Here is a 7,405-nt window from a genome sequence, read left to right as displayed (position 1 = left end):
CGGGGCTGTCCTGGCCGCGCTGGCCGTGAGCACAGAGGCGCGGGCGGCGGCGGCGGGCAGGGGGGTCTGCGCCGCTGTCCGGGGTAATTTTTCATCTCGGCCGGCTAATCTTTGTTCCCGGCGAAGATAATGAATAGCCAATCGTTATCTGCCTGGCTCCCGGAGGCTGCCCGAGAATGGGGTTGTACAGGGCTGGGAATTGTTTCCAAAGTGCCGCGGAATAAATGGTGTTCCTTATCTCTGCCTTCCAGATTATCGCGGCCCTTTCAGAACGCGCACAACAAATGCGCCCGCCATCGAATGCACCATTTACCAGCGCAGATCCGCGCGCGATGGGCAGGCAGATAGCGTCCGCGGGGGGCGCGATGGCCGGCCGCCGTGCGCCCCTGCTCGGCCCGGCGTACGTGGAGGAACACGTGGGTGTGCCAGCGAGTGGACCCTCAGCGTCCCAAGGACGTAGGTGTGCTTGTAAGTGTGCGCGGCGAGGGAGTGCACGTGCGCGAGCCCCTGTGCACACGCGGGGTGGCTGGAAGTGGCCGCCGAGGCGCACACGCGGGAAGCGGCGCTGCACGTGAGCGCGTGGGAGGCCTGCCGCTCGCTCGCGTGTGCGGTGGACGTGCAAGCCGCGAGCACGAGTGGCGGATGGGTGTATTGTGAGTGGCTCCGTGTATCTGTCCCGGGAGGACGTTGTTTAGGGGTGCAAAGCACAGGGTGTTCTTAGCCACTCGTGAGTGGGTGTGTGACGCGCGTGCAGGGCGCGCTGCACCAGGTGAGTGTCCCTGCCGGCTGAGCGCAGCTGCCAAGGGCTGGCACGCGCCTTTGGAGCCGGAAGAGCCTGCGGGGTTTGTGCACAGGGTGTCCAGCAAGTGGGGCGAGGGGAGACGACCGTCTTCGGGCCATCATGCGTGGAAAGAGACCCGGCCGAGTGTGCGTGCGACAGGCACCGGAGAGGGCTGCGCGGTGCCACGTGAGCGCCGGAGGAGCGGGTGTGGGGTGCGGGGAGCGCGGACTTCGGGAGAGGGGGGTGCGCCCAAGGGTCCCGGGGCTTCTCCACCCGCCCAGGCGCTGCAGCCAGGGCGACAGAGCCGAGCGCGTCGAGCCCCGGGGTCCCCGCCGTGAGTGACACGCGCCGCCACAAAAGGCTGTATTTTTCCAGGCCCGCGCCCCGCCCGCGCGCGATGGTCCCCATGGCGACGCAGATAGCGCGCGGCCATTTTCCTATCTCTCCCGAGTCTATTATACGGCGGGATTAGCTCATCTCCAGGCAGGTCAAACCCAAAGTCACACAACCTGCGGCGCGGCCCCGCCCCCGCCGCCGCCGCCGCCGCGTGCCGGCGACCCCCGGTCCCAGCCCGAGCGCGTGTGCAGAGCGCCACCTGGCGGCCGTGCGGCCCCAGCGCGCTCTGCGGAGGTCTCGTCTGCTGGTGCTCAGGCGGTGGCTTTGTGTGGTGGCTGCTACGCCGGACCTGGCACAGGGGTCACCCACAAATGTTAGAAGGATGGGCAGGCAGGAGATTTGCAGCCAAAACCAGCCGCTGATTGTCAGCAAAATATTGGTTTTGTTTTTAGTAATTTTTATTTATTTTATTTGAGACAGACTCTGGAAGAAAAGAGGCAGATAGAGTGTATAAGAACGCCAGTCTTTCTGCCACTGTAAACTAACTTCAGACGCATGCGTCATTTTGTGCATTTGTCTTTACGTGGGTACTGAGGAATCGAACCCAGACCATCAGGCTTTGCAAGCAAGCGCCTTTAATCGCTGAGCCATCGTTCCAGCTCAAGATATTTTTTTTTCTGAGAATGCACCCACTGGATGTAGAGGAAAAGCGAACACCTTTTTACTGACCTCCCCTACCCTCAGACCTCAATCCCTTTCTGCTTTGTGTAGGGACAGTGGCTTTGGAGGCTCTCAGAACAGGACAGTGTCCCTCTGTGTCTACTTGTCCCTCCACCAGAAGTCGGCCTCTGCTTGCTCACATGTCGCCCTATAGACAGTAGCCCCTCTCCTGTGCCCTACTTTTCTCTGCTAGTGGGTCTCTTTTATAGCACTGAGTACTCTCTAATTGCTCTTCCCTCTCTGTGGTGTCCCCCAGTGGTGGCTGAGCAATAGAATCCTCTCTGACAATTGATTGACCCCTCGCAGCTGAGGGAAGCAACATCCACCAGGTTGCCTAGCTATCTCCTCGCTTTTCATCATGCCAGGGCAATGCTTCCCGTCCACAGTGGGTTACAAGTTAGGCAGCAACCATTCCTGCCCCTGGGCCACCTGCCCCAGCATTGGGCAGAGGGTAACAGCGAGGAGAGGGGAGGGGGGGGAGTTATATGCTCACCCAGGGCACAAGGGCTCTGTGGGGACATCTGCACCTCCTGAGACCTCACTCCATGCTAATAATTACACCAGAGCTGTCCTGGGGCTGTGGTGATTCACTGCTGGGCTTGGGGTGGGGCTGGGAGCACCGGGGAGCTCCACCTGCCTGTCTCTCGGGACTAGAAGGGGTTTTGCCTAGGGCCATCCTGGGAGAGGTCAGGAATTAGCTCCAGGGTCCCTGAAAATGCCACAGTGCCTTCCTGGAAGAGAAGCTGAGTGAGAATGCTCCGCCCTCCACAGGGGCCTCAACATGCCCCACCTGCCCACCTGCCGGACAGCCTTAGGCAAGTTGCTGCCCTACTCTGAGGCTCTTGGCAAGTTGGCACCTGTGCCGTGCTTGGTCTCTGCCACCACGCTGGAGTGGGAGACTTCACCTGAAGACCCTCACTACCCACTTCTGATGGAGCATTTGAAGATGGGCCACCTTGCACCTGATCCCCCACATGCACCCCGGGGCCCTGAGTCAGGAGATGTGGCCTTCACAGAGACACTGTGTACTGTGGCCATGTTGGCCTTCACTTTCTTTCCAAATTGGGAATTCTGACATATTTCTTCCTGCAGGTCCAGTAGACCCCTTAACAATCAATCAATGAGGTAATGTAACCTCTAGAAGATGTGCCAGGTAGGGCTGGCATGCGAAGCCTAAGGACCCATGTTCAATTCTCTAGGTCCCACAGAAGCCAGACACACAACTGATGCAAGCACACAAGGTCATACACGCGCACAAGGTGGTGCACGTGTCTGAAGTTTGATTACAATGGCTGGAGGCCCTGGAGTGCCAATTCTCTCTCTCTCTCTGTCTCGCTCTCTTGTATTAAAAAAAAAAAAAAAAAGGCCAATCTGTTGGGCTTGCCTCAATAAATAAAAAAAGTATTTTTAAAACAACTAAAGTATTGCATTCCTAATAGGGTGGAGGACAGGTTGGTAGATGTGTTAAGCAAAGCAGTACTGGAGTAAAGTTTTGATGGGTCACTGCCAGACCAACACATCCACCGGCCCTGCAGCCAGCAGAGCCATTTACAAGGCTCTATCTGTGACATGTGCTCCCAGCTTTGGAACGTATAAAGTAACTCAGTACAACTTTATATGCAATGGCAAAAAACTAATTTAAAATAAATAGATATTGGTCTGGAAGTGGGATATTCTACTGCTGTAAAAGGTGGGAGGGAGCTAGGAAAGAGGAAAGGGAGGAAGGGGGAGTAAAGGTAAGAGGGAAGGAAGGAGGCTGAGAATCAGTAAGCTTGGACACTGCTGATGCCCTTGGAGCACACATTGGACCAAGGGCAGCTATTCCTGGTGGGACCCACAGTGTTACACGGAAGGTCTGCAGGGATTAAATCTCAATTCACCCATGTTTTCTGTGGGCATTTAATGCCATTCTAATTAGGGTCCCAAAGCAGGATGAAAAAGACAGGATGAAGGCTGGAAAGATGACTGAATGGTGAAGGCACTTGCCTGCAAAGCCTAATGACCTGGGTTTGATTTCCCAGGACCCACATCAAGCCAAACGCACAAAGTGATGCATGCATCTGAAGTTGTTTGCAACAGCTAGTGGCCTTGGCACATTCCCTCTCTTTCTCTCTCTTCTTACAATAAATAAATTTTTAAAAAAGAACTAGCTGCACATGTCAGAGATGCGGCAAAACTGGAAGCCGTCCAACTCCTTCCTTAAAAAAAAAAAACAAAAACAAAAACCACCGGATAAAATGGCCCAAAGATTGCACAACAGGATAAATCCCCAAGGAAGAATGGAAAAGGCAAGGTGGGTCTGACTTGCTGGAATAAGAACAAGCTGTGGGATGGGGAGGTGGCAGTAGTTAGAGGTGCTTGAGCCTGCTGGCCCAAGTTCAGTTCCTACACAAATCCAGATGCACAAATAAATACAAAATTTTTTTAAAATTTAATTAAATATTGTGTTCTGGGGGTGGCGCGATGCATGTATATGGAATCCATCTTCAGTGACAGAGGCCCTGGCACAACCACACGCACTATTTCTCTCTTTCTCTTTCCTCTCTCTTCCTCTCAAGTAAATAAATAAAAATATTTTTTAAAACACACTGTAAGGCTGGAGAGATGGCTTAGTGGTTAAAGCGCTGTTGCAGTTAGGTTCGCATTGTTGGCAGAAATCACCTGACCAAGAGCAGCTTGTGGGAAAAAAAAAAAAAAAAAAAAGGTTTATTTTCGCTTACAGCCTCGAGGGGAAGCTCCATGATAGCAGGAGAAACAGCAGCATGAGCAGAGAGTGGGCATCACCTCCTGGCCAACATCAGGTGGACAACAGGAACAGGAGAGTGTGCTAAACACTGGCAAGGGGAAACTGGCTGTAATCCCCATAAGCCCACCCACAACAATATACTGCCTCCAAGACACATTAATTCCCAACCCTCCATCAGCTGGGAAACAGCATTCAGAACACCTAAGTTTATGGGGGCCACCTGAATCAAACCACCACAGGTACTTGCCTGCAAAGCCTAAGGACTCAGGTTTGATTCCCCAGATACACATGGTGGCACATGGTGTCTGGACTTGTTTACAGTGACAAGAGGCCCTGGTGTGCCAATTCTCTCTCAGTCTCTTTTTATCTTTCTCCTTGCAAATAAGCAAAAATTAAAAAATAAATACTGTATGCTATGGCCTCAGCAGAGAATGCACCATAGTAAAGACTGATTCAATGCTATCTGCCCAGCACGAGGGCAGAAGTGAACAGTGGGCATAGATTCCAGAAGGGAACAGTGAGGGCATGGTTTCTGCTTCATGGGGCAAAGGGCTCTGGCACTAAACGGTTCACCCAGGATAATAGAAACAAGCCTGTCATCTGACGAGACAGTCCGACACAGAGGAAAAAGTTTTAATGTGAAAAATCAATACCTTGCAAAAAAAAAAAAAAAAGTGCCTTCCAGGAAAAAGCATGTGCAAAGACTAGAGGGTAAGGAATGTCCCAGAAAAGGCAGACGCTCGCTGTCCTGGGATAGGTATGGACATTCAGGTGGAGTGGAGGCCCAGTGGGTGGCACCTCTGGCTAGGCTAAAACTCCTAGACTTGCCAAGTAAAGGCTCACCCCCAGCCTCAGAACCAAATCATTTCACAAGGTAAATTACTGTGACTTCTGAGAGTCCACAGTTCATGGGCAGATGTGTATCTCTTGACTCACGTGGAAATAAATGAGTTAAGAAAGAATGCTGTCTGGAATGACTGGCCTCGGCATGATGGCTCCTTCCTCACTTTGGAAGTTGCTGGGATGCCTTGAGGGCAGGAGAGACTGGATATGGGGGAGGGGAGGCACCCAGAGGAGTGATTTAGGGGAAGACAGTGAGGTGAGACCAGGTTGGGGGCCATTCCCTCCTGCCCAAACCCTGACTACAGTCTGTCCTTCCAAAAGCTGGACTTCCCCCCATGGGCCCAGCTGCCATCCCGTCCTGCAATCCCAGGACATCTGGAGCCCGGAGCCTGTGGGAACCTTGACTCTCAGTCCTGCTATAAGTCTGGTCTGGCTCCCTTGTCCCTTGTCTCCCTCTAGTCACCCGGCTTCCGTACTGTTTCTCAGACACAGCTGGCTGGAGTCCACCCCAAGACATTGCCCTTTCTGTCCATCCCCTTTGCCCAGCTGCCCATGTGAGTCCTTTACATGCTCCAAGGCCTTCCTGCCCACGTGTTATCTCCTTGGGCCACCTCCCAGGTGGGGGTGGTGCCAGGGAGTACAGTCCAGGCAGCCTCTGGGCAGACCTGCTGGGCCCTGGTCGTCCCAGAGCCTTGCAGCCTGAGGCTGTGATGGGACTGTCCAGAGTCAGGTCTGGGGATGAGAGAGGAGAGGAGCTCAGGCCTCAGCACAGGCCAGAGGTCAGCCCTGGTGGGTCCAGGCCACCTGTAGGGGAGACTGGGGTCAGACTAGATGTCACATGGGTACCCTGATTTTTCTCTCCAGGAACTGTGTATCTATCTTCTCAATCCACACGCTGGCTTAGCCAACCAGCCTTCCTGGCATGGGAAGCATTGGCTCAGGATGGGCCTGTGAGTCACAGCCTGCACACTTGTGGTGAGTCCTTGGGACTCATCCTCCTGCTGGAGTCACCAAGCTGGTCAGACAGAGCTTGGAGCTGCTGGTGTCTATATAGCTTCAACGTGAGAGCCTGCCTGAGAGTGAAGCCACACAAGGAAGCAGAGCTGAGAAGAGCCGGGGCGGGAAGGAACCAGAGGGACCAAAACAGAGAGGGACTGGGGAGATGGCTTAGTGGGTAAAGCATTCACTATGCCAGCATGAGGATCTGAGTTTGGATCCCTGGCGTCCACATAGAATGTCTGGTGCTATCACACATCTGTAACCCCAGAGCTGGGGAGGAAGAGTCAGAGGAACCCCAGGGTCCTCCGGCCAGCCAGTCTTGCTGAATCGGTGAGCCGTCTGTTCCGTGAAAGACCCTGTCTCAAAGAAACACATGGAGGGTGTGGTGGTTTGATTCAGGTGTCCCCCATAACCTTAGGTGTTCTGAATGCTAGGTTCCCAACTGATGGAGATTTGGGAATTAACACCTCCTGGAGGGAGTGTATTGTTGGGGGCGGGCTTATGGGTATTAAAGCCAGTTTCCCCATGCCAGTGTTTGGCACACTCTCCTGTTGCTGTGGTCCACCTTATGTTGACCAGGGGGTAATGTCCACCCTCTGCTCATGCCATCATTTCCCCTGCCATCACGGAGCTTCCCCTCAAGTCTGTAAGCCAATATAAACCTCTTTTTCCCAGAAGCTGCTCTTGGTTGGGTGATTTCTACCAGCAATGCAAACCAGACTGCAACAGAGGGCAACTGAGAAAAGTACCTAATGTTCACTCTTGCCTTCCACATGCATCTGCCCACAGATGCCCATGCATGAACATGCCTGTGCATACACACCACATACATACATATGTGAAAAGGACACTGAGATACAGAGACACGAAGCAAGGCAGAGACAAAGAAGGCAAGAGAAATGGAGAGAGGCAGAGGGACACAGAGGTGGACAGACACGGACACAGGCAGAAACAAAGAGATGGATTCCTACAATGCTGCC

General features: G+C 53.6%; 1 long non-coding RNA gene across 1 annotated transcript in view; it reads left to right on the top strand.

Moving 5' to 3' along the window:
* The first annotated feature begins 378 nt into the window (after positions 1 to 378).
* LOC123461404 overlaps positions 379 to 7,405 on the top strand; it is a 31,962-nt gene continuing 24,935 nt past the window's right edge. Inside the window, exon 1 of the long non-coding RNA XR_006637674.1 lies at positions 379 to 468. This is a non-coding gene — a long non-coding RNA (uncharacterized LOC123461404). The remainder of the gene's footprint in view (positions 469 to 7,405) is intronic.

The sequence above is a fragment of the Jaculus jaculus genome, chromosome 6 (assembly GCF_020740685.1).
Source record: "Jaculus jaculus isolate mJacJac1 chromosome 6, mJacJac1.mat.Y.cur, whole genome shotgun sequence".
NCBI lineage: Eukaryota > Metazoa > Chordata > Mammalia > Rodentia > Dipodidae > Jaculus > Jaculus jaculus.
Note: the sequence above shows the minus strand (reverse complement) of the source record. Positions and strands in the feature narration are given on the sequence as shown.